This window comes from Suncus etruscus, chromosome 13, assembly GCF_024139225.1.
Source record: "Suncus etruscus isolate mSunEtr1 chromosome 13, mSunEtr1.pri.cur, whole genome shotgun sequence".
Classification (NCBI taxonomy): Eukaryota; Metazoa; Chordata; class Mammalia; order Eulipotyphla; family Soricidae; genus Suncus; species Suncus etruscus.
Window position 1 is genome coordinate 21,549,798 of NC_064860.1, and position 20,595 is coordinate 21,570,392.

The 20,595-nt window shown below is 35.3% G+C and overlaps 1 pseudogene; it reads left to right on the plus strand.

Annotated features, from left to right (window-relative positions):
• Positions 1-3,161: 3,161 nt before the first annotated feature.
• Positions 3,162-3,280, plus strand: LOC126026897 (uncharacterized; annotated as a pseudogene).
• Positions 3,281-20,595: the final 17,315 nt, after the last annotated feature.

The window sequence follows — 20,595 nt, forward strand, 5'->3', positions numbered from 1 at the left end:
TGCTTTTGTACAATGCATACTTTTTGTTTTAAATTTCTATTATTTTTTCAAATGAAGCAAGATTGAATTATAGTATAATCATATATACATGTACATAAATTGTATGTGTGCATAATTATAAATTACACATTTACTACTATTTATCACTAAACCTCCAAAACTATGCTTAGCTATAATTAACTTTCTCACCAGATTAACTTCTCTTCTCACTTTTCTCTGGTTACCATGAATAATTTGGCTTCTAACTTAAAAGCTAGTTTTTATTTTCTTTGCTGTTTTAATTCATTGTTTAAATTGTGCAAGGGTATTCATATGGTAGTTGTCTTTATTGGAATTATTTTGCTAAATGTAGTACCTTCTAGGTCCAGGTATGTTTTAGAAAATTGCAGTATTTCATCATTTTTAAAGTTTGGAGTTTTCCATTGTGTTTAACTTACCATATATATTTATGCAATTGCCTGTTATTGGGATCTGAGGTGTGTTCCAGTTCTTGGGTACTGTAAATAATGCTGCAACATGATACAAAAGAGAAGCTATTCCTTTATATAATCTTTTATATTCTTTAGATAAATAGCAGATTATGGGGTTACTTAATAACATGAAATTATTATTTTTTATTCACTTATTTGGTTTCTTTTCCTACAGCCAGTAGTATTTTGTAGTTACACCTGGTTCTGTGTTGAGTGTTTCTCCAGGTAATACTAGGTAGGAGGGAACATTAGGTGCTATGAATTGACCCACATACTCTTATACACAAAGAATGTAATCACTCTGTTGGCCATGATTATGATTTTTTGAAAAACCTTTATTATATAACATATTGTCACATAATATGTTTTCCTTTCTTCTATTTTCTCTATGTATTTGTTTCTTTTCTCCCATTCTCTGTATTTCTCCTAATAGTTTTTTTTTGGGGGGGGGAGGTCACACCCAGCAGTGCTCAGGGGTTACTCCTGGCTCTACTCTCAGAAATGGCTCCTGACAGGCTCAGAGGACCATATGGGATGCTGGGATTCGAACCACCATCCTTCTGCATGCAAGGCAAACATCCTACTTCCATGCTATCTCTCCAGCATCTCCTAATAGTTTTATTGACTTAAATGCTCAAATACTTTGTAGTTTTTGTGTGTCAGTATTTATGTTTTTTCCTGATTTTTTTCTATGCCGTTTTCTCTCCTCTAAAAGTCAAAGATACAGAAGAAACTGACCTCTTAGTTTGACATCTTCACTTTTTTTAGTATCTCATGATTTGAATAGAAGTGTTAAGGAGTTATGTAAATAGTGTCAAGTGTCCAAAGATAAAGGCAGGCATTTAAATTGAAACAAAAAGCACAGGGATGTGAAGAGTTTTAAATTTTTCATAATACATTGAATGGTGAAGGCTTTCTGCTTCCTTTCTACTCAAAACTCCTGATTGAGGCTTTGTCTTTTCTATAGACAGCTGGTAAACCTTGACATTGAGTAGAAAGATGTGTATTCAAGTATCACGCCAGAGAACTAGGAAGACATTTGGATAATTACTTAATTTTGACCTGAATTAATCTTACTCATATTCAAGATTTTAATAGTTGTGATCAAAATATACTCAGTGCTCATTGAAAAGAAACCATGTAGCCAGCGAGAAAGCATGGAGGTAAGGCATTTGCCTTGTGTGCAGAAGGATGGTGGCTTGATTCCCGGCATCCCATATGGTCTCCTGAGCCTGCCAGGAGCGATTTCTGAGCATAGAGCCAGGAGTAACCACTGAGCGCTGCCGGGTGGATCCAAAAAACAAAAAACAAAAACCCAAAAAAAAAAAAAAAAAAAAGAAGAAGAAAAGAAATTGTAATGAATTTCAATTTCCCTTTATTTAATTTTACCTTTTGTTTCTAGCAGTGAGAGGGAAGCCTAATGATAAAGACCTTTATGGAGTTTTTCCCAATCTCTCATCTTGGAGCCAATTTGGAACAGTTTATATTTTTTTTACTGTGTCAATACTGGTTATTGTTGCATCCATATATTGTTGCACTTGAAATAACATGATTTACAAAGACCAAGGAAAACAGGCTACAAGAGACTAATTTTAGCATAGGAAGAAGGGGCATTTCCATGAGAAAATTATGCTGTTTATAGATGATTCTCTATTCTATATTAATACAATTAGTATATTTAGCTCCATCCCCACTACCTGCCCCAAATATTATTCTTTTAAATTATAAGCAATAGAAGTTGCCAATTATACACATATGTGTGTTTATTTTTAAGTGAAATGAGGATATTAGATTCAGATATATGCTAGATTGTCCATCATTATGCTTAGAAAATTGGTGAGAGACATAAGAACTGAGATTACTTTACCATTAAACAGCCAGGGCGATTGTTCTAGTGCTCTGAACTTACTGTGGTTTTTCTCTTCTGGTCTTGCTCAACAGCTTGAAAATGAATGACATTCAGGCAGGCATCCTCTGATAATTTTTTGTTTTAACAATAAATGGTTGAGAAATTTAGTAATTCTTAGATATCGCTTTATTTTCTTTGCTGTTCATTTCTCTCATTTGATGTATTTCATTGTCAAGTATTGGTCTTTAAATGGTCATTGTAAAAGTAAGATATAAATTTCTAATAGAAACAAATGGTGTATCCCTGAACATTTGTCATGGGAAGTTGACTTAAATCTCAATTGATCGAACATTGACCATCTAATCTCGAACCCCAGATCCCAACCTTAGAACTGGCACAGTCTCCTGCAACAGCACCAGGAATTAAACTCCCCCTGAGGACGGCCCTAATACCACTCTAGCACCAACTTGCTCCAGGGTAGATTCATATGGCACAGGAAACAGCAACAACTTGATCTAAGGCAGGTTGCCCTACATCACCACCTAAAGATGAGATAAAATCAGATGACTCTTTGACCTCGAATTTGTAAAAAAACAAAACAAAACAAAACAAAAACAAGATCTTTAATTACAGAAGACTGACTTTGACAACTGCGACTGAGCAGAACTTCTCCAGAGACCAGGGGGCTAAGGGATGCATGCTGGGAACTCTGGTGGAGGGAAGTCAAGAATGGTGGTTGAAATGGCCCTAAATCCCTATCACTATATGCCTGTAATACAACTATGATAGACTTGTAATTCACAATGGTCTCAATAAAACTTAAAGATAAAGAAATTATGGTGGTGCTTACTTCAGTAGCACATATATTAAAATTGGAATGATATAGAAAGATTAGCATGGCCCCTGTGCAGGGATGACATTCAAAAAATTATGGTGCATAAGTACAAGGATCTTTATTTATATTTTATTTAAATATTCCAGAACTAAGAGATAATTTTGTCTCTGATTATAGAAATTAATTAAAATTTAATTTATTTTTGAAATATCTTTAGAATTATAAAAATTATTAAACCTTTGAAAGTGTAGAACTGCATATTAAATCTCATGTATAAATAAATCCTGTTCAGTAGTTAAAATTAATGGCTGAAATTGACAAACATATTCACTTTATATTCTATTGGTCTCATTTCGTTTTTTTTTTTTAAAGGATTGTCTGGGGCCGGTGAGGTGGCGCTAGAAGTAAGGTGTCTGTCTTGCAAGCGCTAATCAAGGAAGGGTCGCAGTTCAATCCCCTGGCCTCCCATATGGTCCCCCAAGCAGGGGCAATTTCTGAGCGCTTAGCCAGGAGTAACCCCTAAGCATCAAATGGGTGTGCCCCCCCCAAAAAAAAAACAAAAAAAAGGATTGTCAGTCATAATACAATCATAAATAATAGCTTAAGATCATGAGAGATGATTTCATCAAGTTATTTATTTTGTTCATGTTATTTATTATTATTTTCCAAACTGAAAACAGTAGTTATGCATTTTATTATGGCTTTGTCATTCTTTTCTTTCTTGGAAAACACATGGAGACAAATTTTAAAAACAAAACAGAGGCCAGTTTAAATTGAGAATGGGTCCCAAGCAGCTGTGGGAAGTGGCTAGAGTTTGTACCAAAAAACACCACTTTGAATTGACCTGAAGTCTACATCACTCCATGGCTTACACATTTTTTAAGTAAGGAGAAGCACCACGACACATAAAAATAGTACCACAAAACAAAAGTCACAGTGGGAAAACTATGCAGAACCTTGTGACATTTTGAGACTGAGGATGCTTGTACTAGAGACCAACACAAACTAAGTACATAACTCTCTCATCAGGACTTTAGAGAGGAGATGTTAAGGATGTTCAAAGAAATTAAAGAAACCAAAGAATGGATAGCTCATAAGACTCCAGAAAATATGAGAGTAGAAATGTGAAAATTTCAAACAGAAATATAATGACTGAAAAACTTGGTAGGTGAAATTAAAATCTCATTGGAAAGCTTCACCAACAGAGTAATGCCATTGAGGACAGAATCAGCAAGCTAGATGACCTGCATAACAAATCCATACAATAGAAAAGTATGGAAAAATCCTTAAAGAAAGTGAGCAGATGACAATAGAATCTGGAATAAATGCAAAAGAAACAACATAAGAATTTTTAAAGTCCCAGAAAAGGGAGGGTCTTTCGATGTAATCCCACCCCTCATTCTTCATGTAAGCTTACCTACAAGAAAGACCCTCGCATTTCTGGGAGGGATCTTGGGAAGGTTACAAAAGGTTTGGCCTCAGGGGCAAAAGGGGATTTGCATGGATGCAGGATGGAGGAGGAAGCAGGAGGAGATCTCTGAGGGACAAGGTACAATGCAGGGCTGAATAGGAATCCAGCATAAATGGTTATGATATAGGCCACACATATTGGCCAGGGCAAATAAAGATGTTATCTCCTGAAGAAGCCTGCCTGTGAATGGATTTTCTCCTTGCTGCCACCCTGAACCGGTAGACCAGCCAGCTGGTGGAGGTTGGAGAAATGTGGGCTGGGACTTCAGAGAAAGACCCCTCCATTTATCCAATCACCATTGAAGCCCATCCAAAGGGCCTCTTAATTGTTTAATTCTACAGTCAACTACATGCAAAAAAAAAAATGAAATCAGACCTCTCTTTAACACCAGGCACAAATGTCAAATCAAAAAGAGGAAAAGGAAAAAAAGAAACAAAAAAAGAAAAAAGAAAAACAAAACAAAACAAAACAAAAAGACTTTCATATCAAAATTAAATCATAAGATACATAGATGAAAACATAGATAAAATACTCCAGAGCACTGAAACTAAATGTATCTTTAAGGAGGAAATCTCACTGTCCAAGCACTTGGAAACAAATAATTGGAACTACATTAAATCGAGAAGCTTCTTCACTTTAAAGGAAACAGTTACTAGGATACAAAGGCTATGATGGAAAGGAAACAGTGTCTAGAACACGTAGAATGGGAGAATCTATTCACCCAATACCGATCCTATAAAGTGTTAATATCTAATATATAGAAGATACTGCCAGAACTTAACAAGAAGAAAACATCTAACCCCATCAAAATATAAGAGAAATAAATGAACAGAAATGTCCTCAAAGAAGAAATACAGATGGCCAAATGGCACATATAAAATGCTCCAAAACCCTAATCATCAAGAAGATGCAAATCAAAACATCAATGAGGTATCATCACAACACAGACAATGGCACACATCACAAAAAAAAAAAAAAAACAAAACAAGAACAACCAGTGTTGGCATGGATGTGGGGAGAAAGGTACTCTCATTCACTGTCTGTGGAAATGTCTATTCTAGCCTTTCTGAAAAACAATATGGATATTCCTCAAAAACTGTAAATTTGATCCAGCAATACCGCTTCTAAGGATATACTCTAGGAACACATAAACATAATGCAAAATTACCGTCTGCATGCGTATGTTCATTGCAACACTATGCAACTATGCATTGAACTATGTTCTTTACAACAACTGTATATATATATACAACTACTATAGCCAGAATCTGGAATCAAGCCGGGTGCTGGATGACACATGAGTGGCTAAAGCAACTGGTACATATACACAATGGAGTATTATGCAGCTATTAAGAAAAATGAATCATGACATTTTCTTATACATGGATGGACATGAAGATTATTATTCTGACTAAAATGAGTCAGAAGGGGAGGAATAAACATAAAATATATCTCACTTATTATCTGTGAAATGTAAGGAAAATAAAAGACAGTGGGTAATGATATCCAGAAGCAATAGAGATAAAGGTTAGGAGGACGGATGCATGTTAGGAAACTTGCCACAAAGAGTATTAAGTAAAGTTAGAGTAGAGAAGTGTCTCCTATGAAAGTGATAGAAATGATCACTCTGGACAAGAACTAGGTACTTAAAGGGGGTAAACTGACATGCATAGCACTCCTTCATTAACAGTAGTGAAAAAACCACTGTGTCAAAAAAGAAGAGAGTGATAGAGAAAGAGAAAGAGAGAGAGTGAAGTCAAATGCCTGCCTCAGATGTAGACAAGGGTGGATCAGAGAAAGGGAAGAGGCATCAGGGATGGTGAGAGAGAATGTGAGGACTTTGGTGGTGGGAAATAATTACCGGTGAAGGATTTTATAATTGTATATTTGTAATTCAATCATGAACTTCATTTGTGGGAAAAAACTGTAGTATGAACAACCTTGTAAAATAGTGTTTAAATAAACTCAAGATAATAGTATATTAGTAAGAAATAAATTTCTTTATGGCAACAACAAGTAACTGTCTAAAATAATTTGCAATATTCTGGGGGATACATGTATTTCATAGAGATAAAATATGTAGTCTGGCTTAAAATATAGGGTTAAGTCTAGTTCATTTATAATGACTGGGGGAATTTGAAAACAAATGTTTTCCTTACTAACAGTAATAAAATTTTACTGTTATTCTTCATAGAAATTTTATGTGGCTTTAATGTAAAATGCTAGCTATAGTGTTTAAACTTAATGGATTTTTATTAAAGGACAGCTGTGTCTTGCACATAAAAGAAATTCAGTAATTTTTTACCTCTTGAGTAATCTATTATATCCTTTTGAATATTGTGTCTTTAATATGATTTATTTTAGCCTTTACCATATTTTCCATTTTAGATAAAAATGCATTCTTTATATTCAGCAAACATTAATGCTTTGGATATTTCAGTTTTACAAAGTTATTTTAATCTTCTACTTTTTCCTATTTCCTTGAATTGTATGAAATTTTCCTTATGAAAAGTACAAAAAGTTACCAAATTCAGTCAGTTTCACCAGAAGACTGACTTACATGAAGGGCAAATAAATTTAATTTGACTATAATTTAAAAGCAATTTTCCTCAAAGTAATTTATTTCTTCACTAATTCTTCCCAAAGAAATTTACTTTATATCTTTTGCAGTTGACTTAAATTTTTAATTAAAGCCATTAAAAGTTATAGTAACCATTAAGAAATATTATTGCTGAAATGTCCAAAGGAACATTATAATTTTTTTTAAATATGAGAAATGCAATACTTGTCTGGTATTTATAATGATCTGAAATTATAGAAAGTTTTCTATGAAAGAGGTATACTTTAGTTATATTGGCTCAAAATATGGTAAATTATCTTTCTAATTTCCTCTAAAATATATTTTTCTATCTATGTCCATCACAAAATAAAATATTAACTTTATTATTACAAAATTATTATAGTAGGCAGATAGGGAATATTGTTAGTAAGACATAATACATATTCATATTGTTCAACAGGTGAACAAGCATTTGGTAAAGAGTAAAATACTTTGACAACTTTTTAATGATCCATGATACTTCTGTTTTATCAGATGTAATTAATGGGATAATATCAAGATTTGGGGGGGCACACTCGGTAAAGCTCAGGGGTTACTTCTGGCCAATTGCTCAGAAATCGCTCCTGGCTTGGGGGACCATATGGGATGCAGGTGAATCAAACCACATCTGTCCAAGGCTAGCCCTCTGTGCCACCGCTCCGGCCCCATATCAAGCTATTTTTATTATGTCCACTCTTATGTCTTTATTCACTGGGCTTTGGGAGATGATAGGCAGAGCAGCATATATGTAGCATATGTGAGGCCCATGGTGTAATGGCCTTAAATGTCATATTTCCACCCAGGGAAAGTCTAAAGCAAGGGTCGCTGCAGGAAATTATCCAAACAAAGCTGAGAGTGAAATATGCATGACAGGGTACCAATCTGACTCTTAAAGCTGAAAAAGAGATGCCTGCCAGACTGTAGTATTTTATTGTGTACAGTAACCACCCTTGGGCAGGGTAGAAAGGGCAGAAGGCTTTTCCTGATCTATTCTGGCCTAGTTTTTTTTTGATACATGCTAAATTAGAAAAACCTCTATTTTGGTTCAAATCAAGTTTTAAACAAACAGACACAGAGAAACCAGGGATGATCTTTGTTTTGTATCTTTGTTTTGGAACCAAGTTGTAATTTGTAAACCAAACCCAGAGTTCACTTCCTATCACCACATGGCCCTCAATATATGGGTCATCAAGTATTGAAGACTCACACAATGTCTGGTATAGCTCTTGTGTCTTATAATTACTGGTGGACTTGATTACTGCATTACCAAATCAAAGTATCAAACTGCCAGGGTCATATCACCTGCTGGAACATAACTAGGACTCATTCTATGATCCTTAACACTGCAGGGTTTGACACAGATAAAAAAATCCAAAGTTGGGCCAGGATCAATAGCACAGTGGGTAGGGCATTTGCCTTGCACTCTTCTGACCCTGGTTTGATTCCTGCCATCTCATATGGCTACTGAACCCTCCAGGAGTGCTTCCTGAGTGCAAAGCTAAGAGTAACCCCTGAGCACACTAGCTGTGGACCACCCCAAAAATTCTAAAGATAAATACAATATCTGAACTGAAAATAACAGTTTAATTTCAGCATGACCATCTAAATTTGAGAGTAAAATCAGTAATTTAGAAACAATCTTTAAATAAATACTGGTTTATTCAATAATAACAAAAAATTTCTTGGGTTTAAAGTCTATCTAGAATTAAAATATATGTAACAAAAGCAGGAAGTAAATGATAACCTGTGGAAAGAATGTAATTACGTAAAGTAAAATTAATTTTTTTATAAATCAAGAGAAGTGGAGTTGGAGATATAGTACAGTGTTACGTAATTTGCCTTGCATGTGGCTGACTCCGGAGGGACCCAGTTCAATTACTGGCACCCATCTGGTCCCCCAGCCTACAGGAGTTGATTTTTGAGTGCAGAGCCAGGAGCAACCCATGAGTGCCACTGAGTGTGACCCAACAACCAATCAATTAATTAATCAATCAATAAATAAAGTTTAAATAGAAATAAATTAAGAGAAGTTTGTTGTCATCCTTTGTGTTCTAATGATAATAATAAAACACTTTTTGTAATAAAATATACAGGGGAAACAAAAATTTAAATTTTATAACTACTCACTCCCTTCAAAAAAGCAAGAAAACAATTATAAAGAAGAGGGCTGTTTAAGTTACAAAGATATAAAAAATGAACAATTACATTAAAACTTCCTGTCACAATTATATAACAGCATTTTCACAGACTAAGGAATAATAAAACCTCTCTATGTATGTTTCAAAAGATGTATGTATATAATATACTAATGTAATAAAGTAAAATAGTTAAATAGCTGTATAAAATATAAAAACTAACTCATGGTTAGTTGGGTTAGTTTTTCTGTTATATGCAATAAATTTAAATTATATAAATTATAAAAATACTTTAAGAAAAGTGTTACTAGCCACAAAAAAAAAAAAAATTGGGGCCAGAAAGATAGCATGGAGGTAAGGCATTTGCCTTTCATGCAGAAAGTCATCGGTTCGAATCCTGGCTTTCCATATGGTCCCCGAGTCTGCCAGGAGTGATTTCTGAGCATAGAGCCAGGAATAACCCCTTAGCGCTGCCGGGTGTGACTCAAAAACCACACACAAAAAAAGTGTTACTAGATATATATGGATTAAAAATGATTTATAATGTAAAAATTCTAAATTCACCAAAAATAAAAGATGTTTAACTAACGATGCTAAGCTCCAAAAATGTAATACGACAACATAAATTGCACTAAAAATAAGAAACAGGTGCATTTAGAATCACAGGATATTGTTAACATCTTTTTTTCTGTAAGTGATAAGATAAATACATAATTAGCATGGATTTACTTAGTATGATTTACCTTTCATTTTACTTACTCTAATTGTTGGGTATTGCTGTTTTGAATCTATTTTAAATACTTACTACCCTGCTTTTATGATTTACAAAGGTTTTTACTGCTTTGGTGAAGGTCAACATCATGACTGATGTAATATATGATGTGTGGTATGTCATAGGTAAAAATAGATATAAACTGACTCTCAAATGCCTGTGGTATGAATGTGTATGTCACCTCAAACTCCATTTGTTGAAATTCCAACTCTAAAGACCATGGTGTTAGTCACTGAGACCTTTGCGATGAGCTTAAATCCTGGGTTTCCATGGATTAATGCTGTTTTATTGTATTGTGTTGTTATTGGTATTTTGTTTGACTGATTTTGGCACCACACACAGTGTTGCTCAGAAATTACTCCTGGCTGCCTGGATGCAGGCGATATAACTCACGTTGGCTGTGTGCAAGGCCCTACGCACTGTACTATCACTTTGGTTCCTTTTTGTTGTTGTTGCCTTTGAAAAATAGCCTCATATTCTCCTCCCTGTCACTATAATAATCTATAACTCTGAAGAGTCTTCAGCTGCCTCACAGGAACTCTGATCTTGGATTTGGCCTACAGTTTTGCTGACCACCTTATCAGGGTATTTTGTTATAGTAGCCTGACTAGATTAAAACAATTCATACAATAAATAGCTTGGGTTTTTTTTGTTTGTTTGTTTTTTTGGTTTTTGGGCCACACCCGGCAGTGCTCAGGGGTTACTCATGGCTGTCTGCTCAGAAATAGCTCCTGGCAGGCATGGGGGACCATATGGGACACCGGGATTCGAACTAACCACCTTTGGTCCTGGATCGGCTGCTTGCAAGGCAAACGCTGCTGTGCTATCTCTCAGGGCCCAACAATTCATAGCTTTAATCTAATCATGTGACAATGTTTCAATAGAATGTTTCAATTTCTGAAAATGCTACAAATTTCTTGGTCTTTTTTCCTCATTTTTATCAAAATCACTGAAAACATGACAAGACAGGGAATCAACTGACCTGCAAAATGCTAGGAATATAAAGGAACATGTCCATGGAAGGTATTATGTTGTCCTGGATAGGATCCCATAACAGAAATGAACCTTACCAAGAGTGATAGCAAAGTAGTTAGGGGATTTCCTTTGCATGCAGTGGACTGGGGTTGAATTCCCAGCATCCCATATGGTCGCCCACACCTAGCAGGAATAATTTCTGAGTGTACTGCCAGGAATAACCCCTGAGAGCCACTGGGTGTGGCCCAAAACAAAACAAAACAAAAAAGGTCCTTGGGTGAACATTGATATCAAAGTAAAATATACAAAGAGGGGTTGAAGAGGGAGTACAGGAGCTAAGATATATTCTTTGCATGTCACTGACTTATATTCTATGCTTCACACAACCTGGACCCCTGAGAATTGCCTGGTACAACTCAGAAATGCAGTCCCCTTCTCCCCTGTTGAACGTACTTCGTACTGTGAAGGTTGAACCTCAGGCTCTATTGGCTGAGTGTATCTAGGAGGGATCTCAAGATCACTTTAGTAGCACTTTGAATACTTTCCTCCCACCAAAATAGGGAGTGAAATATGATAAAATATTTGCTCATTGAGTGTAATGAATAGAATTCACTAATAATATGAGAGTGATAACAGGTGAATTAAAGAAAAAACCTGTATGTTCTCCAGTCTTCCATAGACTTTCTCTTAAGGCTATTTCTAAACAATGAAGTTTCGTAATGAAAAATTGTTTCTGTGTTTGTTATTACCTTCTATCCTGGGGTAAGGAATATGCTACATGTTTTAGAAGTCATAATGCTTAACAATTGCTTGATAATTATTAAAATATTTGGAGTAAAACATATGAGGTGGTAGTAATTTTTTGAGTAAAAAATAGATCATATTTGTAACTAAAAACAAGAGCCCTGATTTATATTCTCAATAAAACATTTAACTCATCTTCTAATGATAAATATATTAACTAGACCCATCAGCCTCACTTTACTCATTTGTAAAATTGTGATGACACTGACACTTTTTATTTTGTTTCAATTACTTTATTTAAACATTGAGATTTACAATGTCGTTCATAATATAGTTTTCTTCACTTCAAAATTGTTCATGATTGAGTTTCAGTCATATATTGTAAAACACCTTTTACCAGTACACATTTCTTGTCACCAATGTCCCGTTTCCCTCTGCCTTCCCCTCTGCCTGTCCCCATAGCAGACATTTTGTCTGCTAAGTAAAGTAAATAATAGCAGATTTCACCAAGATGCACCTAATGACTTTGGACATTTGGTGAGTAAGTTGAGTAGATTGCTATTGATGAATGAGACTAAAGCTAACATATTGAAAATAATTGAATTCTTCCCACAATTCACTCTACAACTTAATAATTGCTTTTACTCAAATGTTTCTAATCTTGTTTTAGATGTACACCTACATCATTCATCATTCTTAATACAGATGACAATACAACTCTTCTGGGTCCTCCAAGAAGCTGTCTTCCACCAACATGAACCTATTTACTGGAATTCCTTTGAGAGTGCATAAAAAAGGATATTCATTATGTCACTTCCCTAGTCATAATGAATGAGACTTGTACCTAATGATGTTTTGAAACTGAAAAAAAAATTGCTCAGTCTCTTGTAATCACCAGCCAATAGTTTAGAAAGAGACAAATTGGATGTATGTTGTGAACTCCTGGGGTTAAATAATGCATCAAGATCCAATTACTCAGGTCTCCTTTGTCAGGAAGTGACTTTAGTCCTCTGCCTGTCAAATCAATTATCAGAGATGTCATGAAGTGTAATTGACATTGATGGCATATTCCTAGATATTATAGATCATTATTGACAACTTTTAAAGTTTTGAAACTTCTCATTCTTGTTCTGAAGTAATTTTGAGTAAAGAATTATCCAATAAAGCATTTTACATTTTGTTTCTGTGACATTTGTAGATCTTATTTTTGTTGGGGGGGCTATACCCAGCAGTACTCCAGGCTCTACACTCACAAACCACTCTTGACAGGTTCAGGGACTATATTGAATGCCAAAATTCAAACCCAATTTGACTGTGTGTAAGATAAGCACCCTACCTCCTGTACTATTTCTTCGGCCTTGACATTTGTTAATATTTAAAATAAACAAGAATTTATTTAAGAGAGGAAATCCAATACAATTTAATGTAGCTTAAGCATTGTTTTCTTCAGACTTTAAAATAAATTTTTAAATGTTTAGAAAATATCGTGTTCAATTTTAACTTTATTAACTAATATTTTTATTGGATTTGTATAGCATGATTTATTTGTTTTATTTGTTTGTTTTGTTTTTGTTTGTTTGTTTTTGTTTTTTTTTTTTTTGGCCTTATCCATCAGTGCTCAGGGGTTACTCCTGGCTCTGAGCTCAGAAATTGCTCCTGGCAGGCTCAGGGGACCATATAGGATGCCAGGAATCAAACGAAGGTCCATCCTGGGTCAGCTGCGTATAAGGCCAACATCCTACCACTGTGCTATCTCTATGGCCCCCTTGATTAATGTAGCATTATGTTCTCCAAAGTACTGTTATTTGTGGTTACTAATTGATATCAACTGAGACCATTATGAAAGTGTGAAGAGGTAGTACAGATATACAGATATTATAAGGAGATCTCGTATGATATTCCAAGTATTGAACCTGAGTCAGCCTGTATGCAAGTAAAACATCTTATCTACTATAATATTACTCCAATCTCTGATTTTTACTATTTTGGACGTAGTCTTTTGCATAAAGTTCAGTTTTATATTATACTAAAATAATGTGTTACATATTTCAGTGATTGATATGCAGCAGCTTAAAACTTTAAATATTGTCTTATAAATAATGTAAACATTTCATTAAATTTTGTATTTGGGGCCAAATATATAGTAAGAGGGATTAAGGTCCTTGCTTGAAACTCATTTGGTCTGCACAGGATGGGAACTGGTCTCCACCACTTGAGTTCTTGGGGAGTCATGACCAAGTTGAGTAAGAAAATTGTTGCTGGGACTTTTGCAGGGAAAACATCTCTGGAATCTCAATAATATTTTCATTTTTATATCACAACCTTGAGATTCTTTTAAAGCTTCTATTATTGTGGTGCTTTGCCCTTTGCTTGTGGTACCTCAGTTTCTGCAACCCATGCATTCTAAAAACAATCTGTGTTGAACTCAAGCTTTCAAATATTTTACTCTGATTTTAAATAAAAATTATCTTCATTCCAGATTTAATAGTTAGTCTTTTAAATCTCACTTTGAAGTAAAAATTGGGGGTGCATTCTGCTAATGAACTTAGAAAAGTGTCATAGCAGAGATATGACTTGACCACCCAGTCGGAGCAGAAGTCTCCCATACACCACAAAAGCACCAACGGGAGAGAAAATGAACTAGAAAGGACCTTATAGTTAATCCCATGACAATATACTCCACGGATGGAGAAACCCTGTATCTCTTAGGCCAAGGGAATTCTTTTTAGAATGACCCCAATGTTTTCTGTGCCTATGTAGGAGGGAAAAATAAATATATAAAAAAGAGACAAAAGCACAAAATAATCTTTTTTTATCTATCTAGTTTTATTCGATTTCTTTGAATTGGTGTGAATATTGAACTAGTTGTCTTCATTTTTAATTATTTATTTTTTCTTTCATCTTTTCTCTTCTTCCGTTTTGTGCTCTGTCATGTTTTTTATATCAGGACCGTGGCAAGTATGTGGTGCCTATATTTATTGCTGTAGTGCTCACTGGATATTTCATAAAATACTTCTTTTTATATTGTTGTGGTCTTTCACCTTCCTTTTTCCCTTCGTCTCACCAACTGAGGATGAGAGCCCCTAGAAGGACTCTGCCCATTTTCAGCATATTTGATTTTTACCCATCTTATTACTTTTCTCTTCTTCAAACAAAACCACATAACTTTAATTAGTCCCACCTCCCAATTAGAGGGGGATATAATGGAGGAATCATGATAAAATAACTATAAGATCACTAAGTAGTAAGCTAGGCACAGAGGGGACCAGTCATTCTAGCAGCCCCGGGGGTGAGGTGGAGGCTATGGGAGGCAGGACTGGAACGGGGTGAAGGGAGGAAAATTCGGTGGTGGGAATTTCCCTGACTCGATGTTAATATGTACCTAAAATATTACTGAGAACGATGTGTAAGCCACTATGATTAAAATAAAAAATTATAAATAAAAAATTGAAGTTTTAAAAAAAGAAAAGGTGTCATAGATATAGTCATTTCATTTGTATAATTTAAATTAGGGTTCTCTCTCCTTTCATTTCCTTCCTAAATGGTACAAGATCTTGTTTATATTTCCTTTATTTTCATAAACTTATCTTTTCCTCTACCTTGTAATTATTGTTCTATGTAACCAAGAAACCTGCATTATTAAACATGTCCTTAATGTATAACCTAGAAGCAATGCCTAACACTGAATAAAACAGGTAGTAATTCCTGGGCTATTCTGATCTAATAAAACAGATGTAACGATTGCTATTAAACCTAATAGCAATAACTGTATTATAGATGGGTTGGGGGAAATCTCCCTTTTTCAAATACAGTTGTTAAAAATTATTAGCAGGATGATAGCTTGTGATTTGTGTTCAGAGATACAGCTTTCTAATTTTTTCTTTTGTCTGTTCCCAAGCATATTTCAAAACAGTTAAAGCTCCTCTTTCATTGTCAGAGATTTCTATTGTAACCTTGGAAGAAAAAACATTCATTTAGTACTCCCCCCTCCCCCCCCTCTTTAACAACCAAAGTGCCTGCAATTGTCATCCAGCCTACTACTGATCCCTGCGGGTCAATCTAGTTTCTCACCTGCTGCCACTGTGTTCCTATCACCCACTTTGGGCAGAGCGTAGTAGGTCAGTGCCATTCTACTCTAACATTTTCCAAATACACAGAGCACCATGGAGTAGGGAAATGAAAAGATGTTCAATAGATCTCCTTTTAACAGGGAGTATTTATTTTGAGAAATTTTACAGAAATATCTTTCACCCCAACTCGCTGCCTCCCTCTCAATGTACAAGTTGTACATCTCTGTCATGCAGAATAAGTTCCTCAGGAGTTTCTCACAGATCTAAGATAAAAGTAAAATAGTTCTGTTTTTGAATTTTTTTTAGTAACTTGTCTTCAATCACACACAAAAGAATCCAACATTTCTTTTTGTCAGAAGTAAATCAAACTAATTTCAAACCATGCTTGGCGTCAAAAGAAGAATGAAAATAATTAATATTGCATTACTAATGTCAAGCAATGTGAATGTCATGATCAATGAGAGCTAGAGATATTAAATCAGGCTTTTGTTCTCTCATTTATTTTAGGTATGTTATCATTTAGATTTATGGATATTTCTCTTAATTTTCTAAGTGACAATGCATTTTATAACTGCTTTCCAAAGCTATTCAGATTAAAGCCCCTTGGATTTTTAATCCCTCCAAGAAAATTCCCTCCTATTTTAAAGTCAGTCTGCAGCGTGAGAAGGCATAGGACATCTTCCTTTACTTAATTTTCTGCTTTTACAATGTCTTTAATGTGGACAGGTTTTCTGATACATTTTATTCAGGCTTCATTTTCTATTTTCACTGTAATTTCCTTCTATGGAGGAAAACTGTCTTAACTCAATGCCACACAAATTTTCTTTGGCATGAGGACTCATGATCTAGAAAAATTATATATTAGTAGAAATGTATATTATATATTTTTATTTTTTTAAATTTTTTTGTTTTGTTTTTTTGTTTTTGGGCCACACCTGGTGATGCTCAGGGGTTACTCCTGGCTATGTGCTCACAAGTCGCATCTGGCTTGGGGGACCATATGGGACGCTGGGGGATCGAACCGCGGTCCATGCTAGGCTAGCACTGGCAAGGCAGATACCTTACCTCTAGTGCCAAAGTGCCAGCCCCAAGAAATGTATATTATATATTTTTAAAAATGACAAAATATATGTTGTTCAAGGGAACTACTGCCTACCATTCTTGACTCTTGTCATAGTCTCTGAGATGAAAAGAATATATATTAATTGACTCAAAAGCTAATTGGATGGCAAGCTACCTCCTGAATGGTGATTGAAATATGAGATAGCACAGCTGCGTTTGCCTTGCAAGCAGCCGATTCAGGACCAAAGGTGGTTGGTTCGAATCCTGGTGTCCCCTATGGTCCCCCGTGCCTGCCAGGAGCTATTTCTGAGCAGACAGCCAGGAGTAACCCCAAAAACCAAAAAATATATATGATTATTATCTCATTATAAGTTATATCTTGTCTAATGATAAGCTCCCCATGAGCTATGTGATGCCTCACAGAAATAAGTATATTTTGGAATAATATATACATACATATGTATAAATATACTAGAATATATATATATATATATATAACTTAGATTTTGATGAAATGTTTACATTTGAATTAATAGGAATAATCGTGTTATTTTAGGGCAGAGCACACAAAGCCTATGTAACGTTATGTCCAGATGCCTTTGGAAGAAAATTAGTTAGTGCAGAGTAGAATAATAAAAAAATTAAAAGCTTACAGCAAGTGAACTGGAAGTTCTGACTGCAGATACTGAGAACTCTGGTGTAAACAAAGCTTTATGCACAGCAGTACTGTGGGTTGAAAAATCCCACAACTCCCAAATTAACAATTATATATGCATATAATTATATACATATATACATGTAAATATATAAATAATTATTTTTTGGGGTTTTGGGCCACACCTGGCCGTGCTCAGGGGTTACTTCTGGCTCTGTGCTCAGAAATTGGTCCAGGCAAGCTCAGAGGAACCATATGGGATGCCAGGGATCTAACCCTGGTATGTCCCAGGTTGTCCACATACAAGGCAAATGCCCTAATGCTTTACTGTAGCTCTAGCCCCTAAATAATTTATTTTATCATCAATTGCTTATGAGTTATTTGGTGCTAGTACACTCTAGGCTACAGAAGCCAGAACAAGACAAGTACTTGTACAAAATTGACCATTTCAATTCCCATCACCTCATATAGTTCTCTGACCATTGCATGAACTGATTCATGAGTTCAGAGCCAAGAGTAAAAAACAAACCAAAAATAATCTCAAATTACAGCTAAAAATGTGTTGAACTATTTTGTAATTCTTTTATTGCTGCCAAATCATTTCTGAGCTTGATCCCTAGCACTGAGGTTAAATATTTGTAAGCAAAGACAAGACATTTTACCAGAAAGGAATGATCCAATTGTTGACAAACAGATATGTTCCTTTGTTGTGGCTTGATAGATTAGTAATGGTCAGAAATTTATAACTGCATTTACTACTTTTGTTACTCTGTTACCAAAGAAATGAGAGGTTGTTTCCAGGAAAGAAAAAAATCACATTTCATATCATAAAAACATCGGTTGTATTTCCTTTTTATTCATTAGTTTTGAATACTTAAATCAATTTGAGGGATAAGCTTGAAAAAATGTTGGTATTTAACATAATTGGCTCTTTCCCTCACAATTTATCTCTTAGATTTCTATGCAGGATCTACTGATACATACCCCACAGGGGGGAGATATATGAATGTCTTAAAAATACATATATCATAAAATATAATCTAAAATTTCTTCTGCCACTATTATTGAGAGGAAACTGGAGCAGTGATTTGGAATATAATTCACAAGTTTTAGCCTGTTATTCAACCTACAAAACATTAACAAGAGAGAACATGCAAGTCTCTATGGGATTTAATTTTGATTGTTCTTTTTTGAGATAAATTATTAAATTCATGCTTCATCAATTATTTTTAATAAAAAGAAAGCATCCCTTGGCATGAAATAATCATCAAAGCTTGATGCTGTGTTGAAATTTCATTTCAAGGTAAACTTACTTAATTGTATTTCCAGAGAGGTGTCACTAATTTAGAATTCTGCTCAGACGTTCACAGTTTTTATTTCTCTACAGTGTAGACAACACATATATATAAAAGCTATCTTAAATATATATATAATTCATAAAAGTTCTATTCTAAAACAATCTAAGGGATTCTTCTTCTATTTTTTGTTATTGTCAGCTAAATTATTTTCCCAAATTTTCAGCAAAGGAATTTAAAAGTCAGTGTGTTTGTCGGAAATCCACCTTTTACTGAACATCGATTTCCTTAGCTTTCTGTTGCTTAAAACAGAAGTTATAAATTAGATTTAGGAAAATCAGAGATTTGTTCTAATATGTAGTGATTCTTGTTTTTGCTTTTTTGGTTTTTGTTTGTTTGTTTGTTTATTTCATTTGACTTGGATATACTGTGTGAGGGGATCCTTAGGCTTCAAACTAGGATCTGGAGAGATGCAGTTCTGGAAGCAAATGTCTATGCAGGAAATAATTTGCATAGTGAAAGGATGCAAGTACAGGTTCAGGAACTTCAACACTCAAATCAGGAATCCTACCACACATGCCTTCTGCTCCTAAGAAGGAGAGTAGTTTAATGGAGGAAGACGAAAGAACCCTTGCCTTCCTGAAACCCAGGCTTTTATTAGCAAGAACCAGACCACACCCTAGGGTGGAGAAGGAATATCAACCAAGTGGGGAGGAATACAGTAATCCCATCACCAGATCACACCCTAGGACAGAGTATGAATACTGATTAGGGTAGGACCACAAATCCAACATGTCTCTCTAATTGACTGTAGTAATTCACATTCCAGGATTCTAAGAAAAGGGCAGATGCCTTTAAAAAAACATAGATTGACAATATTTTGCATAGGCAAATAGAAAGAAAAAAATTGCCCCTACACCTATACATTCAATGTATCCCATATCTACTCTGTTCCCCAACTTCATGTTAATCAAGTCACACCTGCCTCCAGAGCCATCTGCATCCTTGGTTCTTTTTCCAGCAAAGGCTTTAGAACATTTGAAGACAGACCTTGGCCTAAAGGTTGAGATGACCCTAAACTTCTACAGGAAGAAGAGGGGCACCAGGTATTTGCTAACCAAGGAGCTCCAGGGAACATTCTGGCTCTCTGGGCTGTTTCATGTCCCATCTTCCCTGTGCCCCACCACACCACACAATGTCTAGAAAACCAGCACAGTAAGTTCATTGTTTTATTGACTCCTACTGTGTCTCATAAATTCAATGTCGCTTCTATCTCCAGCACTCTCGCAGCAGCAACACAACACATGCAGAAATGTGAGTAATAGGTTTTGGCGAGATCGTGATGATAAAGATGAGGAGGTATATGAAGAACTGGAGTCTGAAGACAGGAGGAAGAAAGGGATGATTAACAGATAGACACCTGGGGGTGGCTCTACATGATAGTAGCCATTTACAGAACTGGCCCCTAGCAGGGTTTTGGGGGCTCAACTCCATTTGTGTTGCTATGGAGACCAATGTGTGAACTGCCCGGTGGTCTGTGCCAGGGAGGAATTGCAGGGGATTCCAAGAAGCATTCAAACTATCCAGATCTGCTAATTCTCCCTACCCGCCAACCGGCAGAGTACTGTGAAGATCTATCACTGGTGCCTTGGGCCGTGTCCCA